The 24,275-nt window shown below is 41.5% G+C and overlaps 1 long non-coding RNA gene across 1 annotated transcript in view; it reads left to right on the plus strand.

Moving 5' to 3' along the window:
- Positions 1-6,894: 6,894 nt before the first annotated feature.
- The window catches only part of LOC109405398 (uncharacterized), a 56,315-nt gene continuing 38,934 nt past the window's right edge, over positions 6,895-24,275 (plus strand). Inside the window, exon 1 of the long non-coding RNA XR_009995717.1 lies at positions 6,895-7,582. This is a non-coding gene — a long non-coding RNA (uncharacterized LOC109405398). The remainder of the gene's footprint in view (positions 7,583-24,275) is intronic.

Consider the following 24,275-nt stretch of genomic DNA (forward strand, 5'->3'; position numbering starts at 1 on the left):
TCTAAGTCAAGTCAAAAGTTTTTCAAAGAGCTATGTATTAGTCATAATTGTGCAATGTCGCATTTCATTCGGTTCACTTGATCCAGAGATATAGCAATTAAACGAAGAACACTCAAATATGAACTACTTTATTGGAGTTGCTCCAATTTTATGTAAAGTTATCCAATCGAGCCCAAATTTGTACCGTTTATAGCTTACTAGTTGTGCAACTGGCAGGAAAAATTTGAGAATATTTGGTGCATTATTGAAAAAGTTACAGCTTGCTGAATATATTTGAAATAATAAATAAAAGTTGCATGCTTCAATTAATTCGTAACTAGCGCCGCCTACTGACAGAACCTTGAACCAATCAGCTAATCAACTGAGCGGCCGTAACCAACCTAACAACATCGCCGAAGACATCAACTTTCTAAGTGATCTGAGTCCTGAGATATATGGAATATAATATTTGTTTGCCCACTAGCGCTGCCTTGTGGTGGAATTTTGAATCAAACGGCTCATCATTTGTTAGTTCTTGACCAGCCAAATAATATTGCCGAAGACACCAACTCTCTAAGTAATCAGGATGATGAGATATTTGGTATAAACATTTCATCAGTGTTACGTCTGTTTGTCTCTGGTATGACAGATATCACAGACAGCAAGACGTAGCACTGGCGAAATTTCCATACCGTACATCTTAGCACCATGATTACTTAAATATTCGGTATACTTGGCAAAGTTGTTAGGCCAGCCAAGGTTTTACTGGTGATGGGCCGTTTGATTCAAAATTCCACCACTAGGTAGCGCTGACGATAAATTAATTATTATATTCCATATATCTCAGAACTCTGATTACTTAGAAAGTTGGTTTCTTCGGCAATGTTGTTTGGTTTATTAAGGCGTTTCAGTTGATTAGCTGATTGGTTCAGGATTCTGCCAGTAGACGGCGCTAGTTGCAAATTAGTAGAAGCATGTATCTTTTACTTATTATCTCGAATATATTCAGCAACCTGTAACTTTCTATAATGTGTAGGGAATATTCTCAAATTTTATCTGCTAGTTGCACAACTAATTAGCTATAAATGGTACAAATTTGAGCTCGATTGGATAGTTTTACATGAAAAATGTTTCATATTTGAGTGTTCTTCGTTAAACTGCTATATCTCTGGATTAAGTGAACCGAATGAAATGAAATTTTGCACATTTATGACTAATATATAGCTCTTTGAAAAACCTTTGACTTGACTTAAATATGTTCAAAGAAAACTAAATTACAGCTTTTTGATTGCTTTACGAAAAAAAACATTCATTTCCATAATTTTGCAAATGTGTAACTTGCGCTTCCTTGTGGCAAAATTTCGAAACAAGTGGACCATTAACTGTAAGCCCTTGACCTACCAAACAACATTGTCAAAGACACCAGCTTTGTAAGTGTTGTGCACCGATGGAATGGTAGATGCCTATCTGCAAAAGGCGCCTATTGTTCGACAGTCGGCTCATTTCTATCTGCCGATAGTATAATGATGCCGTTTTGCACATTCATCGTTGCACCCCGCCAGAGTCGTCGATCGAGTCAACGACAGAACGCCATCAGCAGCAGCCGCCGCAAGATGCTGCTCTCACGCGCCCATCGCTCGATTGGGCTTTTATTACGTTTATTGTAAATAGTAAGTTCGTTAATAAATGTATATTTTACTCGTGTTTATGTCCGCGTTTTAAGTAATTATTCGGCCACCAATCGCATTTCCCCCGGACGTAACAGTAAGTGACCAGAATTCTGAGATATATTAAATTTAAAATTTGCTTGACCTCTAGCACCGCCTAGTGGTATATACAAAAGAGTGCTAAGTTTTAAAAATTGCCTAAAACATTTTTAGCAAGTTGTATCCTTTTATAAAGTCCACCAAAACTATTCAAATTTTGATTACTTGTTCCTCAACGAGTTTGATTTAATTGGTGCAAATTTGGGCTTGATTGATTATTCAACTTTATACGAAATTAGAGCCCTTCTATCTATATCTAGTTTTTGACATCCGTTTATCAAACTACTGTACCTTAGGACTAAGCGAACCGAATTAAATAAAATTTTGAAAGTTTGTGACTAATGTATTGGTCTTCATGTATCGTTGGACTCGACTAAAATATGACCAAAGGCAAAAAAGTTGCAATTTATTGAAAACTTTTCGAAAAGTTCTAATGATTCTAATGTTTTATCCAAGGGCTGAAAGTCTCTTTAATAAAGACAAATCAATCAAATTAATCGAATGTTTTATTTTTGTAAATTTGCTATGACTTTGTAAAACGTTCTGATATTGTATAGAGAATAATTAATCAGCAGATTTCTGGATAAGCCACACCTGATTGACCGTAATCATTTCACAATAATGAAAAAAAAAAGAAATGACAGAACTTGGCAGAAACATTTTTGTCTTCGTAAATACGACTCTAGACCCATTGTGCACTGAAAAGCCCGCATCCAGCAGGCTGCTGTTTGCAAGTGGAAAATTCCATGTAGACAATAGGACGCGAAGCTCAGCAGCGAAGCGAAAGTTATTTTTAGACGCAACCCGGTTCAACTTCTCGGGTTTGAATGGAGGTGTTTGTGTGTAGAGGTATGGAAGCTATGGAACCGTGTAGCGCATCTTAATACAACGAATGGATTATGATTTATCACATTTTCTGTACGTTTTTAATACATAAATTGGTAGAAAAGGCATATCTCAATTTTTGGTAGCTTTTCTTGTTTTGCGTGTACTCATGATTTCAAGTGCACAAATCTCTTCGTAAACAAAACCAGCGCACCTGATCTTCTCATTTTAAGCATATTACAAGTGAGCAAGAACAGAATAATAAAATGCACTGTTGTTTGAAGCTTGCTTCTTGAGATTTGTGCGTCTGAAGTTCTGATGCACTGTTGAAGCGGGATTTCAAGACGTTTGTCGTTAAAACAATCTGTTATTTTATATTGAAGCTACCAAATATCTGTTTAAAAGACACTACATAACAAACTGTCAAAAATTTCGACAAATGAAAATATTTGTATTATCAAACAATGGAACAGTTCAGTTTAAACTAGAAATCAGTTTGTCGCTATAGCAAACTGAAAAATCGGTTGATTTGAACTAGAATTTAATTGTGTTTACAATTTATTTCTCTGCGTGTAGCAACTATGACCATACGAAATAATCTATAAGATTCAGATTGGGTGAAGTACGGAGCCATTTTATCTAGATCTTTGAAATTGCTAAAATTGTCGCTGTAGCTGTTTTAATGATTTTTATTTTGTAAAAAAGCAAGGCTACGTTATATCTCAGTTTAATCCATAATTATCTTTTCCAAAACTTGATTATATCCCTATTGTGGCAAATTTTAACCAAAATTGCCTTTTTTTTACTTTTTTTACTTATTCGTTTATTTGGAAGGCTCGGGCGCCACATGAACATAACTGAGCCGAAATCTTTTGTTTTTACAATGATTTTACATTTTACAATTTATTACTGCCTTAAGCTATGTTAGTTTGGGAAGCCGAAGTACTCGCGGCTGTTTCGAGGTTAAGGATTGAGAAAAAAAAAATTGGGAAGGAGGGATTTATGGGTTTAAAACTAAATTATTTGCTAACTTATACTAAAACATTGATGGGACAAATTGTCCATATCTGTAACGGAACCAAAAAGAAAGGACTTTATCGGTAGAAAACGACAAGAAGAGGACAAACGGAAGGGGGGTGACGACAGACAGGGGCGAACAACAAAACCAAAAGGCGGACAACGAAAACAAGGAACGTACTACATCAAACTCTGACATCAACACGTTTTAAAAACTGGTAAATCAGGTTCATGTATTCCAAATCAAGTCCTGCCAACACTTCTCTAACGGGTTTCTGTTGTTTTCCTCGGACCCGGAGAATTTCATGCAGCTCAGATCTGACCTCACGATACTCATTGCATCCCCACACGACATGTTCGATATCCTGGTAAGCTACTCTACAGACACAGAGATTGCTTTCTGAGAGCCCAATACGGAAGGTATGTGCATTCAACAAATAGTGGTTGGACATCAGCCGACACATTACACGAATGAAATCGCGGCCTAAATCCAACCCTTTGAACCATGGCTTCTTCGACACCTGTGGAATGATGGAGTGCAACCATCTACCCATCTCTCCCTCTCTCCATTTGTGTTGCCAGCTGATCAAGGTCTCCTGACGGGCCAATGCAAAAAATTCGTCGAAGGCGATTTGACGCTCGTAAATATCGCCTCCGCTAGCGCCCACCTTAGCCAGAGAGTCCGCTTTCTCATTGCCCGGAATTGAGCAATGTGAAGGGACCCAAGCTATGGTGATGATGTATGAGCGTTTGGACAAAGCACTCAAGACTTGGCGTATTCCATTCAGGAAGTACGCTGAGTGCTTCATCGGTTTCATTGACCGAACAGCCTCCAGAGAGCTTAGACTGTCGGTAAAAATGAAGTAGTGCTCATGTGGAAGAGTGCGAATGTACTCTAAGGTGTAGTATATAGCCGCTAGCTCAGCAATGTATACCGAACATGGCTTTTGAAGCATGTAGGTGGCGCTATGAAATTCGTTGTAGACACCGAAACCACTCGAATCATCGGTTTTCGAACCGTCTGTGAAGAACTGTCTGTCCCCGCTAACATGCCCGAACTTACTTGCAAAAATTTGTGGAATACCTATGGAACGAAAAGATTCCGGTATACCGTTGATCTCATCCTTCATAGAGAGATCAAAATCCACAGAGGAGCTGTCGAAGTCTGAGAAGTTGTCACGATTGGTGTTAACCGGAGATGGGCTTACCTCCAGCGTCATGTACCAGTAGTACACACTCATAAAACGAGTTTGAGGGTTCTGTTCGAGCAGCTTTTCGAAATTATCTATGACCAATGGATTCACAACCTCGCATCGGATGAGGAACCGGAACGACAACTCCGCAAAGCGGTCTGTCAGAGGCTGTACACCAGCGAGTACCTCTAAACTCATAGTGTGAGTTGAGTTCATGCAACCTAACGCGATCCGAAGACAACGGTACTGAACCCGTTGAAGCTTCAGCAAGTGTGTTTTCGCCGCGGATTGAAAACAGAAGCTACCGTATTCTAAAACCGACAGAATGGTTGTTTGGTACAGCCTGATCAGATCTTCCGGATGTGCTCCCCACCATGTTCCGGTAATAGTTCGCATAAAGTTGATTCGCTTTTGGCATTTCTGTATCAGATACACAATGTGCTTCTCCCAGGTGCATTTAGAGTCGAACCAGACGCCGAGATATTGAGAAGACATGCTATGAGTGATTGTCTTACCCATCAGATGGAGCGGAAACTTTGCCGGTTTGTGTTTTTTAGAAAAGACAACCATCTCAGTTTTCTCCGGAGAGAATTCGATACCCAGCTTGAGAGCCCAAGTAGACAAATTGTCCAAAGTATCCTGTAGTGGTCCTTGCAGATCGACTGCTATTGATCCCGTTATAGAAACAACACAGTCATCCGCAAGCTGTCTTAACGTGCAATTTTCCATGAGACAATCATCTATGTCTCTAACATAAAAATTGTAAAGAAGGGGGCTTAGACATGAACCCTGGGGGAGACCCATGTAGCTAATTCGTGAAACTGTCAAGTCGCCATGAGTAAAACTCATCTGCTTCTCAAACAGCAAATTATACAAAAAGTTGTTCAAAATTGGTGAAAGGCCACTTCCGTGTAGTTTGTCGGAGAGAACATCGACACAAACTGAATCAAAAGCTCCCTTAATATCCAAAAACACTGAGCCCATTTGCTGCTTTTGAGCAAAGGCAAGCTGAATTTCTGATGTAAGCAACGCAAGACAGTCGTTCGTTCCTTTGCCTCTGCGGAAACCAAATTGTGTATCAGACAACATGCCATTCGATTCAACCCATTTGTCCAGTCGAAAGAGAATCATCTTCTCTAACAACTTCCGTAGACAAGACAACATCGCGATTGGACGGTAAAAAAAAAAAAAAAAAAAAAAATGCCTTTATATAATATATTTATGCCTTTTATATAGATTTAAGCACATTTTGACTGAACTTGCAAATTTATTGCCATATTATCACTGAAATAGTAGTGTAAAATTTTTGTCTATTTATTTAGTTATTTTAATTTAGTATAGTGAGATGTAAACTCAAAAGTCAACGTTTTAGACTTCTGTAGCATGAGCAACTTTTCGAAAATTATACTAGCGTGCCGGAGCTATCAAATATTAGATACATCTAAGACTTATAAAAACAAGCAGAAAAAGACGTTATTCAGAACCATATGCTGCATTTGATCAGTGTTATATGACCTTTCAATAAATACATTTACTTTGAGAATCTGAATTACTGATATGAAATAAATTCATGTTATGTGGTGTATCCGAACTTATTGAACACCGTGTATATCTATCAAGTACCGAGCTCAGCTGTTCTGCTTTCGATAACAGTTTACATTATCCAACGTTAGGTGAAAAAAAAAACGAAGTTCGGCAAGATATTGCCGAATGCTTGGTAAACTCTACTACATTGTCGGTAATTTCAGCAAACTTTTAATAAAATTTTATCGAACTTTGGCAAAATTACTCTAAAATTACTGTGATAATAAGGCATTATAACACCGAATTACATCCACACTGTTGCATTACATTGGATTTCACATTGGGTCGCAAGTTTCCAATCCCTGGAGGAAATGCTCTGCTTACGGAACAGAAAACACCGCAAAACTCTCAACTCCTCTCTGTTGTGGTGAGCGGCAAACACCCGCATCCGCGCATCACGGCGAATTTATTCAACGGGAATTCGCTCTTCTCTCTGTCGGTCGTGTCGTGCTGATATTACCTGCGTTTTCTCTCTATTGCTTCATTCGCGCTGTTCTGCGCTATAAACGGTTCGATTCAATCCCTCCGCGGTTGAGAGCATCGGTTCGCTCGATTCACGTTCAGTTGATTAGACGGGTTCTCGGCAGATGGTCGCGGTTTTAGCTTCGCTCGTGGTCCACAAACTGCGTGGATATGAAAGAAAGTGCCGGTTGTGTGTGCTCTTTCGGTGCTCGTAGTGAAAATTTGTGATGTTTTGTAACATGAAGAAGGGAAGATAATCGAGCATTGCGTTGAAAAAAGCGGTTGTGATCGAGTGTTCAAGCAATTAAAAATTATTTCAATCTTGTGACAAAATATAGAAAAAGTGAAAAAATTCAAGTGTTGTACTGCAAAACTTATCTTAAGAGTGGTCGCATGGATGTCTGTGATCTACTTAAGCGCACCATATAAGCAAGCATGAATGAAATTAAAATTACCATGTCCAACAATATTGAATGGTGATTAGCTGTGGCTACGAGACTCGATCCATGGGCGTAATTGGAGAGTGGATAATAAATCGATGTCACCACAGCGCTGCCTTCCAGTAGAAGTTGTCTTCCAGCTGTAATCAATTGACTCAGCACTCTTGGATTTCTCTGCACTGCAAAAATTTCTGCCACCATAGTGATTCTGATTACTACGTTTATTTTCGGTGCAGAGGTGCATACGAAATCAGGTCAATTACTTCCAGTCGCGCTGATTCGAAAAGTGAACCGGCACTATCGCCCTTCGATCAAGGTAGGTTAAAAGCGTGGCATAAATGCTGATACATTTACTGCCATGGCGACGAAAAGTGCAGTGAATTTCCTTTCCAACGGACAGGACAGGCCCCTTTGCTGGTTAATTGACGTATCGCATGCAAATTTCGAATAACTTATCGCATTACGGGATCGATTTTTTGTTCTGCAGACACTTCAATGCGAAGAGAAGCTCGATTGCAGATTTCGAGAAGTGTACAGTAATAAAGCCTGTCAGGAGAATGGTGGATGAAGTGGAGATACGATGTCTCAACCAAATTCCCAAAAACACATCATCATGACGAAAGTGTGGAAATAACAAGAAAAGCAAATATTTTTAATGACTTCCACTCATCTTGAAAATATGAAGGAGACCCATTTTCTGCTTGATCTTGAGATTAATACCCCTAAGATTTTCTGTGGAGATCATTTTCATAAGCTCTAATCGCAGTTTGAATTTTATAGCAAAAACTTGATGAATTGAAATTGCTTAAGCAAATTGGCAAGCAGATCATAAACGAGTGTTAAAAACATAATTGCACAATGCATAATAACAACGATAGGCGTAGGAATTATCGCTCACTGTGTAATTGATCTAGCTTACCAGGGGAGTGCCTACTCAATTGACAGTTAACTGATTATTAGACGCCCATCGTCTCTTTCCGCGTGCGGTCATAGTTTGCCTATAGAGTATTGTGAGTAGTGCGAGACAATTGTATTACTTGTGTCTATTAATCAGTCTTCTCTCGTTGGCTGGTATCTAGTAGCACTGAGCGCCAATTCAAACGAACTACGAATGACATCCCGTAACCAGATGTTTATGTCGCGTTGGTGATCGTAGGCCACAGAGTGTAGTAATTTAAGAGCTTGATGCTTCCTTTATGAATCGACTTAGACAACTGGAGGGTGACACATTTGCGGTGAAGAGCGAAATTGGAATAAAAAGTGAAAGTTTTAAAATGTATGTAAAAACGAAATCATCTTTAACCCTAAAATATGACGTATGAGTCATGCAATATTTTGAATCTCGTGTAGCTTTTGAATGTCTTACATGCAAATATTTGAGTTATATCTATTTTTCTATATTTATTTTTATTTATTTTTCATTCATTTGTTTATTTATTTTTAGTAGTATGAACGACTTACTAAAACCTTAAAATGTTATGAATTATATAATCACAGTTTGACACATTTACTAAACTTTGTTCCATATCATGGTGATACTGAAGGGTATTTTGTAACACTGACCATAACTGCATTTTTGTTATTTTTGTATGTTTTGGGCAGTTAACATTCAAATAAAATATAATTTTGATTTCACTGAAATCAGTTAAGAATCTCTATGTAGTTTCACATAAAGAAGTGACTTTTCAATGAACACCCTAAGCGTTTGGCGTCTGTGATAACACTACGAACCACCTGTTCCGGGGGTAAAAGTCCACTAAACTGGGAACCCCAATCCAAGGTGTCAGGCGACCCGTGCCGATGGATGAATGGTTGAGGGGGTTTAAAATATGTTCGATCTTGAACGGAGCCCGTAGCGTAGGTAGGTCGCATTTTTGTGTTGCGTTACGGTTAAAGATCTACCAAATCGAACCCTAGTGACATCCGGTTTATCCAGTTGTCCAAACTAGAAGCAAGACATGGATGGGGCTAGAGTTCCGATGCATGGATAAATATCAGTACCACCGTTTTGTTTTTCTCAGAATTCAAATAGATTGTGTTTGATTAGAGGCGCTCTTTCACTGGGATTTAAATCTCTACACTGAGGATACTGTTCGTACGTTTTTCATAATTTACATCTTATGAATCGATTATTTTTATTTTTTTTCATCATTTCATAGTTCTCGTATGCTTTCCATACATTGAAGAGCGAAATCCATAAGACTTGTCGTATGAAAAACCTCATAAGAAGCATAAGATGTGTTATGAAACACCATTGCTAAAAAACAACAAAACCTTTTATTGGCTTCTAACCACATCAACTTCCGAAGCGTCGATGGGCGTATGAGTAAAGCGCGTACTCCACTGAGGATACTGCAACTCCGAAAATCATACGAACCAACTATGATTTTTTGCCACAAGAATTTCTTGCGAAAATCATAGTTGCGAACTATGATTTTGGATTCAAACCGCCAACTATTATTGTCATACTGTTACTGTATAAATTTCATTACACTCACGTATGAAAATCATACCTATAACGTATAAAAACTGAAACTATGTCTTATGATTATCATACATATTTTTATGAAATATTTTGCACAAATTTATAAAAATCGCAACCTGGAATCGAACCAGGAACGTCAAGGTTGGCGAGTGCGTGCATTACTCATTCGCCCATCTACGCTTCGGAAGTTGAAGTGGTTAAAAGTCAATAAAAGGTGTTGTTGTTTTCTAGCAATGGTGTTTCATAACACATCTTATGATTTTCATACGATGCTGCTTATGAGATTTTTCATACGACAAGTCTTATGGATTTTGCTTTTCAATGTATGAAAAGCATACGAGAACTATGAAATGATGAAAAAAATAAAAATAACTGATTCATAAGATGTCAACTATGAAAAACATACGAACAGTATCCTCAGTGTCGTTAACCTTGACGTTCCTAGTTTGATTCCAGGTTGCGATTTTTTTTAATTTGTGCAAAATATTTCATAAAAATATGTATGATAGTCATAAGACAAAGTTGCAGTTTTTATACGTCATCGGTATGATTTTCATACGTGAGTGTTATGAAATTTATACAGTATCAGTATAACAATAATAGTTGGCGCTTTGAATCCAAAATCATAGTTCGTAACTATGATTTTCGCAAGAAATTCTTGTGGCAAAAGAGACGAACCAGCCAAGGGCTGAAAGTCTCTCAAATAAAGATAAATCAATCAATCAATCTTGTGGCAAAAAATCATAGTTGATTCGTATGATTTTCGGAGTTGCAGTTATCTCAATGTATGAATACGGGACCTTTTTATCGCAATCGATTTCTTGCACCTCTGGGATAACAAAACAGGAACTAATCGATGCTTCATTGCCTCTCAATGGGAATCATACGATAATCCAATATAGACTTCCATCTTAGAGGATATCCAAACCATTCTGAAGTGGAGATATATGGTTTAAATGTGTAATAGTCTATCAATAGAAATGCACAAATATCAAAATTTGCCCATTTGGTTCATACATGTAATGCAAGCCATAGGAGACAAATTTTCAGAGCAACAGTGCCATATGAGGTCACTTATGACATTGGTGTATTTTAGTAGACCTAGACATAGAAGATCAGTTCAACAATATCTTAGAGCTGTTTTTGATCCTTCAAACCATTCTGAAGCTGAGCTGAACGATTTACTGTTGAAATGACCTACGAAAAAAAGGCACATAAACCACAATTACAAAATTTATATCATTTGATTCATATTTGTAATGCAAGTCATGAGAGACAGATTTCCAGATCGTCAGGGATATCTGAGGTCACTTATAATGCTATATGGTTGAGACCTTCAGATCTCCATTTGTAACAAAACATCGGGTATGCTTGGGATAAATCCCATCTTTCCCAAGATATTTGAAAGGAGCAAAGCTATTAAGAGCCCACTCAATCGATTCTATAATTACAATACTCCGTGCCGAAGCTGAAGAATCATAACTATAAGAAAAGACATCAGGTTCATCCAAAGATGTAATATCCACACATCCAGCATTCCAGAACTTCCTCATCAGAGGAAATCAGATCGCCATTTGGCAAACGAAGTTCGTTCACCCGGAAATCCTTAGATTTCGCAAGGATTATGTTTAACCGATTGACTTCACTCAAGCTGTAAACATGTGTACAAAGGTTTTTCCAGCCGGATTGTTCAGCAGACCGGAGTGCTTTCCTGTAGGCCTTGCGAGCCGACCTGAAAGCCTCCGAACCAGCGGAACGTCGTCTGTTCCAACTCTTTCTACATTGCTTTCTGAGTTTCGACAGGTCAGAGTTCCACCAAGGGGTTCCTCTTGTGATCTTCACAGACCGTAGAGGGCATGCTTCTTCAAAAGCTTCCATGATGAAGGTCGTTGTAGTATCAACGGTGTCATCTAAATCTCTTGGAGTGTCAATGGATGGTGAGTATCCATGAAATTTGGCCGCAACCAAATCAGTAAAAAGATCCCAGTTTGTTGACCGAGGATTCCTGAAACGCAATGTTTGCGAAGTAACATTTAAATGTTCAAAAAAGATATAGCGATGGTCAGATAAAGATTCTTCATCTGACACATGCCAATTGGTCAGCTCGTGACTAATTCTGCTAGAGCAAAGCGTTATATCTAACACTTCCTCTCCAGCAGATACCATGAAGGTTGGGTGGTTGTCTATGTTAAGTAATGCAAGATCTGTACTACTTAAGTACTCCATCAAACTGACTCTCAAGTTAATGTCTGAGCTGCCCAGATGATATGGTGAGCATTAGCATCACTGCCAAAAATTAGCGGAAGGCCTTTTGAAGTGCAGTATGCGATGACTTGTTTGAAAGCATCCGTAGGGGATGGTTCATCATGCGGTAAATAAACCGAACAATAGACGTATTTCCTGTTGAGGTTTCCAACAGATACATCAATTGTGATAGCACATACATCTCTGGTGGTTAGTTCAGAGATGAGTGTAGCAACAATTGTGTTGTTGACAAGCACACAGGCTCGAGGCATGACACGCGAGTTTGCCATTTCATGTTTACTGAAAGTAGGGCCCATATAGCCGAGGCGGTAAACGCACGGGTATTCAGCATGACCATGCTGAGGGTGACGGGTTCGATTCCCGGTCGATCCAGGATCTTTTCGTAAAGGAAATTTCCTTGACTTCCTTGGGCATAGAGTATCTTCGTGCCTGCCACACGATATACACATGCAAAATGGTCATTGGCAGAGGAAGCTCTCAGTTAATAACTGTGGAAGTGCTCATAGAACACTAAGCTGAGAAGCAGGCTTTGTCCCAGTGAGGACGTTACGCCAAGAAGAGGAGAGGAGAGTGAAAGTACACCCAAAACAAAGCGCGCATATTCCGTGCATAAACGCGCCTGCTGCAAGCGCAAAAGTAGCTTGTCGGCGGTAGAAGCACTTTTCCGCGCTTATTTGATGGAGCGCCCGCGTGCACAAAAATTCGAGCAGCTTTTTTTGCCACACATTGACAAGCTGCAATGTGTGGGTGTCATCGGTTGCTACGTTGCTGTGAATGTATTGGTGTTCACATACTTTCGCGTCACCAATCCATGCAAAACGTGCATGTGTATTGGTTGGGGGAAAATGTTGAGAATGTGTGGGTGTCCTACCGTGTTCGGAAGGATTGACAGTGTTTTGTTTTCATTAGTCATTCCGAATCCGATCGAACGATGGACACAGGGGTGATTATCGGTCTACTTCGTAGGCGAACAGCAGTGCGGATTTCTTGCCGTTTATGAGGCATTTGGGAAAGTTCGTCTTCCCATTTTGCTCCCGTTTAGTTGAAAGCTGTGACAGCAAAAATTTAATGATGATGAGGCTGTAGCAGTCGGATGCGATGCAGAAAGGTACCGGGCGCAGAGGCAACACCGTCAAGCTCGGTATGGAGAGTTTCCGCGATGGTCAATCGGAGACAGCTGCAGGAAACAACGGTGTTGGCTAACCTGGCCAACCTCAATTCATCTTTCAGTATATGGAGGAAATCTTTCGACATATTTCGGGGAAATATTTGTATATTTTTTAGAAAATTTATTCGGCAACTTTGCGCAAATTCAGTGCAGATTTCTTGGGGAATTGGTGCGAAAAAATTCGTTGCTTCTTTTGAATATTATTTCGCCTTTTTCTGCAAGGATTCCTAAAGAAATACCTCCAAAAATACATCCAGGAATTCTTGAAGGAAATCGTCCAGACATTCCCCCAGGAATTCCTCTAGTGATTCCTTAAGAAATTTCTACAGGGGTCCTCCAGAAATTTCTTCCTCAAGATTCCTCAAGAAATCCATACATGGATTCCTCCAGGCATTTCTCAAGGAATTTCTCCAGGAATTCCTCCAGCAATTTTTCCAGGAAATCCTTAAGAAACTTCTCCAGGGATTCTTTCAGGAATTTCTCCAAGGATACTTCCAGGAATTTCTCCAGAAATTCCTTCACGGATTCCTCCAGGAATTTCCCCTCAGATTCCTCCAGGAATTTCGCCAGAAATTCCTCTAAACATTCCTCCAGGAACGTCTCCAAAAATACCCGCAGGGATTCCTCCAGGAATTCTTACAAGAATTCCTCCAAAGATTCCTACAGGAATACCGCCAGGATTCCTTCAAGAATTTTTCCATGGATTCCTCCAGGAATTTCTCTAGAGATTCCTCCAGGAATTTTTCCAGGGATTCCTCCAGGAATTTTTCCAGGCATACCTCCTGAAATTTCTCCAGGGATTCCTCCAGGAAGTTCTCCATGGATTCCTCCAGGAATTTCTTCATGGATTCCTCCAGGAATTTCTCCAGGGATAACTCCAAGAATTTTTCCAGGAATTTCTTCAGGGATACCTCCAGAAATTTCTCCAGGGATTCCTCCAGGAATTTTTCCATAGATTCCTCCAGGATTTTTCCAGGCATTTCGCCAGGGATTCCTCCACAAATTTCTGCAGGAATTCTTTTCCAGCAATTTTTCTAGGGATTCCTCCAGGAATTTCTCCAGGGATTCTTCCAGGAATTTCTCCAGGGATTCCTCCAGGAATTTCTCCAGGGATACCTCCAGAAATTTCTCCATGGATTCCTCCAGGAATTTCTCCATGGATTCCTCCAGAAATTTCTCCAGGGATTCCTCCAGAAATTTCTCCAGCGATTCTTCCAGGAATTTCTCCAGGGATTCCTCCAGGAATTTCTCCAGGGATTCCTCCAGGAATTTCTCCAGGGATTCCTCTAGGATTTTTTCCATGGATTCCTCTAGGAATTTCTCCAGGGATTCCTCCAGGAATTACTCCAAGGATACCTCCAGGAATTTCTCCAGGGATTTCTCCAGGAATTTCTCCATGGATTCCTCCATGCATTTCTCCAGGGATTCCTCCACAAATTTCTGCGGGGATTTTTCCAACAATTTTTCTAGGGATTCCTCCAGAAATTTCTCCAGGGATTCCTCCAGAAATTTTTCCAGGGATTCCTCCAGGAATTTCTCCCTGAATTCCTCCAGAAATTTCTCTAGGGATTCCTCCAGGAATTTCTCCATGGATTCCTCCAGGAATTTTTCAAGGGATTCCTCCACAAATTTCTGCAGGGATTCTTCCAGCAATTTTTCTAGGGATTCCTCCAGGATTTCCTCCAGAAATTTCTTTAGGGATTCCTCCAGTAATTTCTCCAGGAATTTTTCCAGGAATTCCTCCAGGAATTTCTCCATGAATTCCTCCAGGAATTTCCCCAGGGATTCCTCCAGGAATTTCTACAAGGATTCCTCCAGGAATTTCTCCGGGGATTTCTCCAGGGATAACTCCAAGAATTTCTCCAGAAATTTCTCCAGGGATTCCTCCAGGAATTTTTCCATGGATTCCTCCAGGATTTTTCCAGGCATTTCGCCAGGGATTCCTCCACAAATTTCTGCAGGAATTCTTCCAGCAATTTTTCTAGGGATTCCTCCAGGAATTTCTCCAGGGATACCTCCAGGAATTTCTACAGGGATTCCTCCAGGAATTTCTCCAGGGATTCTTCCAGGAATTTCTCCAGGGATTCCTCCAGGAATTTCTCCGGGGATACCTCCAGAAATTTCTCCATGGATTCTTCCAGGAATTTCTCCATGGATTCCTCCAGAAATTTCTCCAGGGATTCCTCCAGAAATTTCTCCAGCGATTCTTCCAGGAATTTCTCCAGGGATTCTTCCAGGAATTTCTCCAAGGATTCCTCCAGGAATTTCTCCAGGGATAACTCCAAGAATTTCTCCAGAAATTTCTCCAGGGATTCCTCCAGGAATTTTTCCATGGATTCCTCCAGGATTTTTCCAGGCATTTCGCCAGGGATTCCTCCACAAATTTCTGCAGGAATTCTTCCAGCAATTTTTCTAGGGATTCCTCCAGGAATTTCTCCAGGGATACCTCCAGGAATTTCTTCAGGGATTCCTCCAGAAATTTCTCCAGGGATTCTTCCAGGAATTTCTCCAGGGATTCCTCCACGAATTTCTCCGGGGATACCTCCAGAAATTTCTCCATGGATTCCTCCAGGAATTTCTCCATGGATTCCTCCAGAAATTTCTCCAGGGATTCCTCCAGAAATTTCTCCAGCGATTCTTCCAGAAATTTCTCCAGGGATTCTTCCAGGAATTTCTCCAAGGATTCCTCCAGGAATTTCTACAGGAATTTCTCCAGGGATAACTCCAAGAATTTCTCCAGAAATTTCTCCAGGGATTCCTCCAGGAATTTTTCCATGGATTCCTCCAGGATTTTTCCAGGCATTTCGCCAGGGATTCCTCCACAAATTTCTGCAGGAATTCTTCCAGCAATTTTTCTAGGGATTCCTCCAGGAATTTCTCCAGGGATACCTCCAGGAATTTCTTCAGGGATTCCTCCAGGAATTTCTCCAGGGATTCTTCCAGGAATTTCTCCAGGGATACCTCCAGGAATTTCTCCAGAGATACCTCCAGAAATTTCTCCATGGATTCCTCCAGGAATTTCTCCATGGATTCCTCCAGAAATTTCTCCAGGGATTCCTCCAGAAATTTCTCCAGCGATTCTTCCAGGAATTTCTCCAGGGATTCCTCCAGGAATTTCTCCAGGGATTCCTCCAGGAATTTTTCCATGGATTCCTCTAGGAATTTCTCCAGGGATTCCTCCAGGAATTTCTCCAAGGATACCTCCAGGAATTTCTCCAGGGATTTCTCTAGGAATTTCTCCATGGATTCCTCCAGAAATTTCTCCAGGGACTCCTCCAGGAATTTCTCCATGGATTCCTCTAGGAATTTTTCCAGGGATTCCTACAGGAATTTCTCCAGGAATTCTTCCAGGAATTTCTCCAGGGATTCCTTCAGGAATTTCTCCATGGATTCCTCCAGGAATTTTTCCATAGATTGCTCCAGGATTTTTCCAGGCATTTCGCCAGGGATTCCTCCACAAATTTCTGCAGGAATTCTTCCAGCAATTTTTCTAGGGATTCCTCCAGGAATTTCTCCAGGGATACCTCCAGGAATTTCTTCAGGGATTCCTCCAGGAATTTCTCCAGGGATTCTTCCAGGAATTTCTCCAGGGATTCCTCCACAAATTTCTGCGGGGATTTTTCCAGCAATTTTTCTAGGGATTCTTCCAAAAATTTCTCCAGGGATTCCTCCAGAAATTTTTCCAGGGATTCCTCCAGGAATTTCTCCATGAATTCCTCCAGAAATTTCTCCAGGGATTCCTCCAGGAATTTCTCCATAGATTCCTCTAGGAATTTTTCAAGGGATTCCTCCACAAATTTCTGCAGGGATTCTTCCAGCAATTTTTCTAGGGATTCCTCCAGGAATTTCTCCAGGATTTCCTCCAGAAATTTCTTTAGGGATTCCTCCAGTAATTTCTCCAGGGATTCCTCCAGGAATTTCTCCAAGGATACCTCCAGGAATTTCTCCGGGGATTTCTCCAGGAATTTCTTCATGGATTCCTCCATGCATTTCTCCAGGGATTCCTTCATAAATTTCTGCAGGGATTCTTCCAGCAATTTTTCTAGGGATTCCTCCAGAAATTTCTCCAGGGATTCCTCCAGGAATTTCTCCAGGGATTCCTACAGGAATTTCTCCAGGAATTCTTCCAGGAATTTCTCCAGGGATTCCTTCAGGAATTTCTCCATGGATTCCTTCAGGATTCATCCAGGCATTTCTCCAGGGATTCCTCCGTAAATTTCTGCAGGGATTCTTGCAGCAATTTTTCTAGGGAGTTCCAGGAATTTCTTCAGGGATACCTCCAGGAATTTCTCCAGAGTTCTCCAGGAATTTCTTTATGGATTCCTCCATGCATTTCTCCAGGGATTCATTCCCAAATTTGTGCAGGGATTCTTCCAGCAATTTTTCTAGGGATTCCTCCAGGAATTTCTCCAGGAATTCCTCCAGAAATTTCGCCAGGGATTTCTCCAGGAATTTCTCCAGGAATTTTTCCAGGGATTCCTCCAGGAATTTCTCCGTGAATTCCTCCAGGAATTTCTCCAGGAATTTCTCCATGGATTCCTCCAGGAATTTTTCAAGGGATTCCTCCACAAATTTCTGCAGGGATGCTTCAGCAATTTTACTAGGGATTCCTTCAAGAATTTCTCCATGATTTCCTCCAGAAATTTCTCCAGGGATTCCTCCAGGAATTTCTCCAGAAATTTTTCCAGGGATTCCTCCAGGAATTTCTCCATGAATTCCTCCAGGAATTTCTCCAGGGATTCCTCCAGGAATTTCTCCAAGTATACCTCCAGGAATTTCTCCAGGAATTTCTCCATGGATTCCTCCATGCATTTCTCCAGGGATTCCTTCAAAAATTTCTGCAGGGATTCTTCCAGCAATTTTTCAAGGGATTCATCCAGGAATTTCTTCAGGAATGCCTCCAGAAATTTCTCCAAGGATTCCTCCACGAATTTCGCCAGGAATTTTTCCAGGGATTCCACCAGGAATTTTTCCATGAATTCCTCCAGGAATTTCTCCAGAGATTCCTCCAGGAATTTTCCATGGATTCCTCCAGGATTTTTCCAGGCATTTCGCCAGGGATTCCTCCACAAATTTCTGTAGGGATTCTTCCAGGAATTTCTCCAGGGATTCATCCAGGAATTTCTCCAGGGATTCATCCAGGAATTTCTCCAGGGATTCCTCCAGGAATTTCTCAACGGATATCTCCAGGAATTTCTCCATGGATTCCTCCAGGAATATCTCCACGGATTCCTCCAGGATTTTCTCCAGGCAATCCTCCACGAATTTCTCCAGGGATTCCTCCAGAAATTTTTCCAGGGATACCTCCAGGAATTTCTCCAGGGATTCCTCCAGGAATTTCTTCAGGGATTCCTCCAGGAATTTCTCCAGGGACACTTCCAGGAATTTCTCCATGGATTCCTCCAGGAATATCTCCAGGGATTCCTCCAGGGATTCCTCCAGGATTTTCTCCAGGCATTCCTCCAGGAATTTCTTCAGGGATTCCTATACAAACTTCTCCAAGAAATCCTCCTGGAATTTCTCCAGGGATTTCTTCAGATATTTTTCCAGGAATACCTCCAGTAATTTTTATCAAGGATTCCTAAAGGAATATCTCCAGGGATTCCTCCAGTAATTTTTCCAGGGAAATCTCCAGAAATTTCTCCAGGGATGCCTCCTGGAATTTCTCCTTGGATTCCTCCAAGGATTCTTCCAGGGTTTCCTTCAGGAATTTCTCCAGCGATTCTTCCAGTAATTTCTCCAGGGATTTCTCCAGAAATTTCTCCATGGATTCCTCCAGGAATTTCTCCAGGTATTCTTCCAGGAATTTCTCCAGGGAATCCTCCATGATTTTCTACAGGGATACCTTCATGGATTCCTCCAGGAAATTCTCCATGAATTTTTCCAGGAATTTCTCCAGGGAGTCTTCCAGGTTTTCCTCCAGGAATTTCTCCAGCGATTTTTCCAGCAATTTCTCCAGAGATTCCCCCAGGAATTTCTCCAGGGAGTCCTCCAGGAATTTCTCCATGGATTCCTCCAGGAATTTCTCCAGGCATTCCTCTAGGAATTTTTCCAGGGATTTCTCCATGAATTCCTCCAGGAATTTCTCCAAGGATTCCTCCAGGAATTTTTCCAGGGATTCCACCAGGAATTTCTCCATGAATTCCTCCAGGAATTTCTCCAGAGATTCCTCCAGGAATTTCGCCAGGGATTCCTCCAGGAATTTTCCATGGATTCCTCCAGGATTTTTCCAGGCATTTCGCCAGGGATTCCTCCACAAATTTCTCCAGGGATTCCTCCAGGAATTTCTCAACGGATACCTCCATGAATTTCTCCGTGGATTCCTCCAGGAATATCTCCACGGATTCCTCCAGGATTTTCTCCAGGCAATCCTCCACGAATTTCTCCAGGGATTCCTCCAGAAATTTTTCCAGGGATACCTCCAGGAATTTCTCCAGGGATTCCTCCAGGAATTTCTTCAGGGATTCCTCCAGGAATTTCTCCAGGGACACGTCCAGGAATTTCTCCATGGATTCCTCCAGGAATTTCTCCAGGGATTCCTCCAGGAATTTCTCAACGGATACCTCCATGAATTTCTCCATGGATTCCTCCAGGAATATCTCCACGGATTCCTCCAGGATTTTCTCCAGGCAATCCTCCACGAATTTCTCCAGGGATTCCTCCAGAAATTTTTCCAGGGATACCTCCAGGAATTTCTCCAGGGATTCCTCCAGGAATTTCTTCAGGGATTCCTCCAGGAATTTCTCCAGGGACACGTCCAGGAATTTCTCCATGGATTCCTCCAGGAATATCTCCAGGGATTCCTCCAGGGATTCCTCCAGGATTTTCTCCAGGCATTCCTCCAGGAATTTCTTCAGGGATTCCTCTAGGAACTTCTCCACGAAATCCTCCTGGAATTTCTCCAGGGATTTCTTCAGATATTTTTCCAGGAATACCTCCAGTAATTTTTATCAAGGATTCCTCCAGGAATATCTCCAGGGATTGCTCCAGTAATTTTTCCAGGGAAATCTCCAGAAATTTCTCCAGGGATTCCTCCAGGAATTTCTCCTTGGATTCCTCCAAGGATTCTTCCAGGGTTTTCTTCAGGAATTTCTCCAGCGATTCTTCCAGGAATTTCTCCAGGAATTTCTCCATAGATTCCTCCAGGATTCCTCCAGGAATTTCTCCAGGTATTCTTCCAGGAATTTCTCCAGGGAATCCTCCAGGATTTTCTCCAGGGATACCTCCATGGATTCCTCCAGGAAATTCTCCATGAATTTCTCCAGGAATTTCTCCAGGGATTCTTCCAGGGTTTCCTCCAGGAATTTCTCCAGCGATTTTTCCAGCAATTTCTCCAGAGATTCCCCCAGGAATTTCTCCAGGGAGTCCTCCAGGAATTTCTCCATGGATTCCTCCAGGAATTTCTCCAGGCATTCCTCTAGGAATTTTTCCAGGGATTTCTTCAGATATTCCTCCACAAATTTCTCCAGGGATTTTTTCCAGGAATTCCTCCAGGGATTCCTCCAGGGATTTTTCTAGGGATTTTTCCAGGGATTCCTGCAGGAATTTCTCCAGAGAAACCTTCAGGAATTTCTCCAGGGATTCCTCCAGGAATTTCTCTAGGGATCCCTCAGGGTTTCCACTAGGAATTTCTCCAGTGACTCTTCCAGAAATTTCTTCATGGATTCCTCCAGGAATTTCTCCAAGGGTTCCTCCAGGAATTTTTCCAGGGATTCCTCCAGGAATTTCTTCAGAGATTCCTCCAGGAATTTCTCCAGGGATACCTCCAGTATTTTTTTCAAGGATTTCTTCATGAATTTCTCCAGGGATTCCTCCAAGAATTTCTCCAGGGATAACTCCACTAATTTTTTTTTCAAGGATTCCTCCAAAAATTTCTCCAGGGATTCCTCTAGGAATTTCTTCAGTGACTTCCTGAAATTTCTCCATGAATTCCTCCAGGAATTTCTCCAGGGATTTCTCCAGGATTTTTCCCACGGATACCTCCAGGAATTTCTCCAGGGACACTTCCAGGAATTTCTGCATGGATTCCTCCAGGGATACCTCCAGTATTTTTTTAAGGATTTCTCCAGGGATTCCTCCAGGGCCTCTGCAAGAATTTCTTAATGGATTCCTCAAGGAATTTCCTGAGGGATTCCTCCAGGGCTTCCCCAAGAATTTCCCTAAGAATTCTGCCAGGGATTCCTCTAGGAATTTCTAGAGGAATTTCTCCAGCATTTTCTCCTGGGATTCTTCCAGGGCTACTTCTCCGTGGATTCCCCCATTGATTCTTCTAGGGATTCCTCCAGGAATTCCTTCAGAAATTTCTCCAGTGTTTCCTCTTAGAACTTCTCCACGGATTCCTCCACGAAATCTTCCGAAAATACCTCCAAAATAGCTCCAGGGATTCCTGCAGGAATTCCTCCGGGGATTCCTCCAGGCAATCCTCCACTAAAATCTCCAGGGATTCTTCCTGGAATTCTTCCAGGAATTTCCACGGGCGTTGCTTAGAAATTTTCTTCAGGGATTTCTCCAGGAATTCCTCCAAAGATTCCTCCAACAATTTTCTAAAGAAATTCCTTCAATGATTCCCCCAGAAATTTAATCAGGGATTTCTTCAGTAATTTCTCAACGGTTCCTCGAGGAATATCAAAAAGGATTCTTAAAGGATCTCTCCAATGATTTCTCCAGGGATTCCTCCAGGAATTTCTTCAAGGATTCCTCCAGAATTTTCCAGGATTCCTCCTTCAGGATTTTTTTTTCAGGGATTCCTCCAGAAGTTTTTCCAGGGCTTCCACCAACAACTTCTCCAAGGATTCCTTCAGGAATTTCTCCAGGAATATCTCAAGGGATTCCTCCAGGAATTTCTTCAGAAATTTCTCCAGGAATTTCGCCAGGGATTTCTCCAGGGTTTCCTCCTGGAATTTTTCCAGGGATACCTCCAGGATTTTCCCCAGGGATTCGTCCAGCAATTTCTCAAGTGATTTCTGCAGGAATTTCTCCAGGGATTCCTCCAGGGATTCCTCCAGGAATTTCTCCAGGGATTCCTCCAGGAATTTCCCCAGGGATTCCTCCATGAAGTTCTCCAGGAATTCCTCCACGGATTCCTCCAGACATTTCTCCAGGGATTCCTCCACAAATTTCTGCAGGGATTCTTCCAGCAATTTTTCTAGGAATTCCTCCAGGTATTTCTCCAGGAATTCCTCCACAAATTTCTCCAGGGATTCCTCCAGGAATTTTTCCAGGGATTCCTCCAGGAATTTCTCCATAAATTCCTCCAGGAATTTCTCCAGGGATTCCTCCAGGAATTTCTCCTGTGGCTCTTCCAGAAATTTCTTCATGGATTCCTCCATGAATTTCACAAGGGATTCCTCTGGGAAATTCTCCAGGGATTCCTCCAGGAATTTCTTCAGGGATTCTTCCAGAATTTTCTCCAGGCATTCCTCCAGGATTTTTTCCAGGGATTCCTCTAGGAATTTCTCCAGGGATTCCTCCAGGAATTTCTCTTGAGATACTTCCAGGAATTTCTCCAGGGATCCCTCCGGGAATTTTTCAGGCATTCCTCCAAGAATTTCTCCATGGATTTCTCCAGAAATTTCTTAATGGATTTCTCCAGGGATTCCTCCAAAAATTTCCCCAGGGATTTCTCCAGAAATTTCTCCAGGCATTTCCCCAGGAATTTCTCCAAGATATCCTTCTGGATTTTTTACAGAGATTCCTACAGGAATTTCTCTAGGGATTCCTTCTGGAATTTTTCCGGGGATTCTTCTAGGAATTTCTCCACGGATTCCTCCAGGAATTTCTCCAGGGATTCCTCCAGGAATTTCTCCAGGGATACATCCAGGAATTTCTCCAGGGATTCCTCCAGGTATTTCTCCAGGGATTTCTCCAGGAATTTCTCCAGGGACACTTCCAGGAATTTCTCCATGGATTCCTCCAGGAATTTCTCCAGGGATTCTTCCAGAATTTTCTCCAGGCATTCCTCCAGGATTTTTTCCAGGGATTCCTCTAGGAATTTCTCCAGGGATTCTCCAGAAATTTTTCCAGGGATACCTCCAGGAATTTCTCCAGGAATTTTTCCATGGATTCATCCAGGAATTTCTCCAGGGATTCTTCCAGGAATTTTCTTAGGGATTCCTCCAGGAATTTCTCCAGGGATACCTTCAGTATTTTTTTTTTTAAGGATTTCTCCAGGATTCCTCCAGGAATTTCTCCAGGGATTCCTCCAGGAATTTCTCCAGGGATACCTCCAGGAATTTCTCCAGGGATTCCTCCAGGAATTTCTTAATGGATTCCTCCAGGATTCCTCCAGGAATTTTCCCAGGTATTCTTCCAGGAATTTCTTCAGAGATTCCTCCAGGATTTTCTCCAGGGATACCTCCAGGAATTTCTCCATGCATTCCTCCAGTAATTTCTCCATGGATTTCTCCATGGATTCCTCCAGGAATTTCTCCAGGGATTCCTACAGGGATTCATCCAGAAATTTATCCAGAGATTGTTCCAGGAATTTCTCCAGGGATTCCTCCAGAAATTTCTCCAGGATTCCTCCAGGAATTTCTCCAGGTATTCTTCCAGGAATTTCTCCAGGGATTCGTCCAGGAATTTCTTCAGGGATTTCTCCAGGGCTTCCCCAAGAATTTCTCCAAGAATTCTGCGGGGGATTCCTTAACCCTTATGTGGCCGACAGCCGACAGGATACCCGGGTACCCAGCGCCCATTTAAAAAGCACGGTGTCGAAAAAAGCAAAAATTTTTTCGGACACATAACGGTTAAGGAATTTCTGGAGGGATTCCTCCAGAATTTTCTCCTGGGATTCTTCCAGGGCTACTTCTCCGTGGAGTCTTCTATGGATTCCTCCAGGAATTCCTTCAGCAATTTCTCCAGAGATTCATCCAGGGCTTTCCGCAAGAATTTCTCCAGTGATTCCTCGTAGAACTTCTCCGGGATTCCTCCGGGAATTTCTCAGGGATTCCTCCAGGAATTTCTACATGGATTTCTCCAGGAATTTCTTAATGGATTTCTCCAGGGATTCCTCCAAAAATTTTCCCAGGGATTTCTCCAGGAATTTCTCCAAGATATCTTCAGGAATTTTTACAGAAATTCCTCCAGGAATTT

This window comes from Aedes albopictus, chromosome 1 (assembly GCF_035046485.1).
Source record: "Aedes albopictus strain Foshan chromosome 1, AalbF5, whole genome shotgun sequence".
In the NCBI taxonomy this organism is placed as follows: Eukaryota; Metazoa; Arthropoda; class Insecta; order Diptera; family Culicidae; genus Aedes; species Aedes albopictus.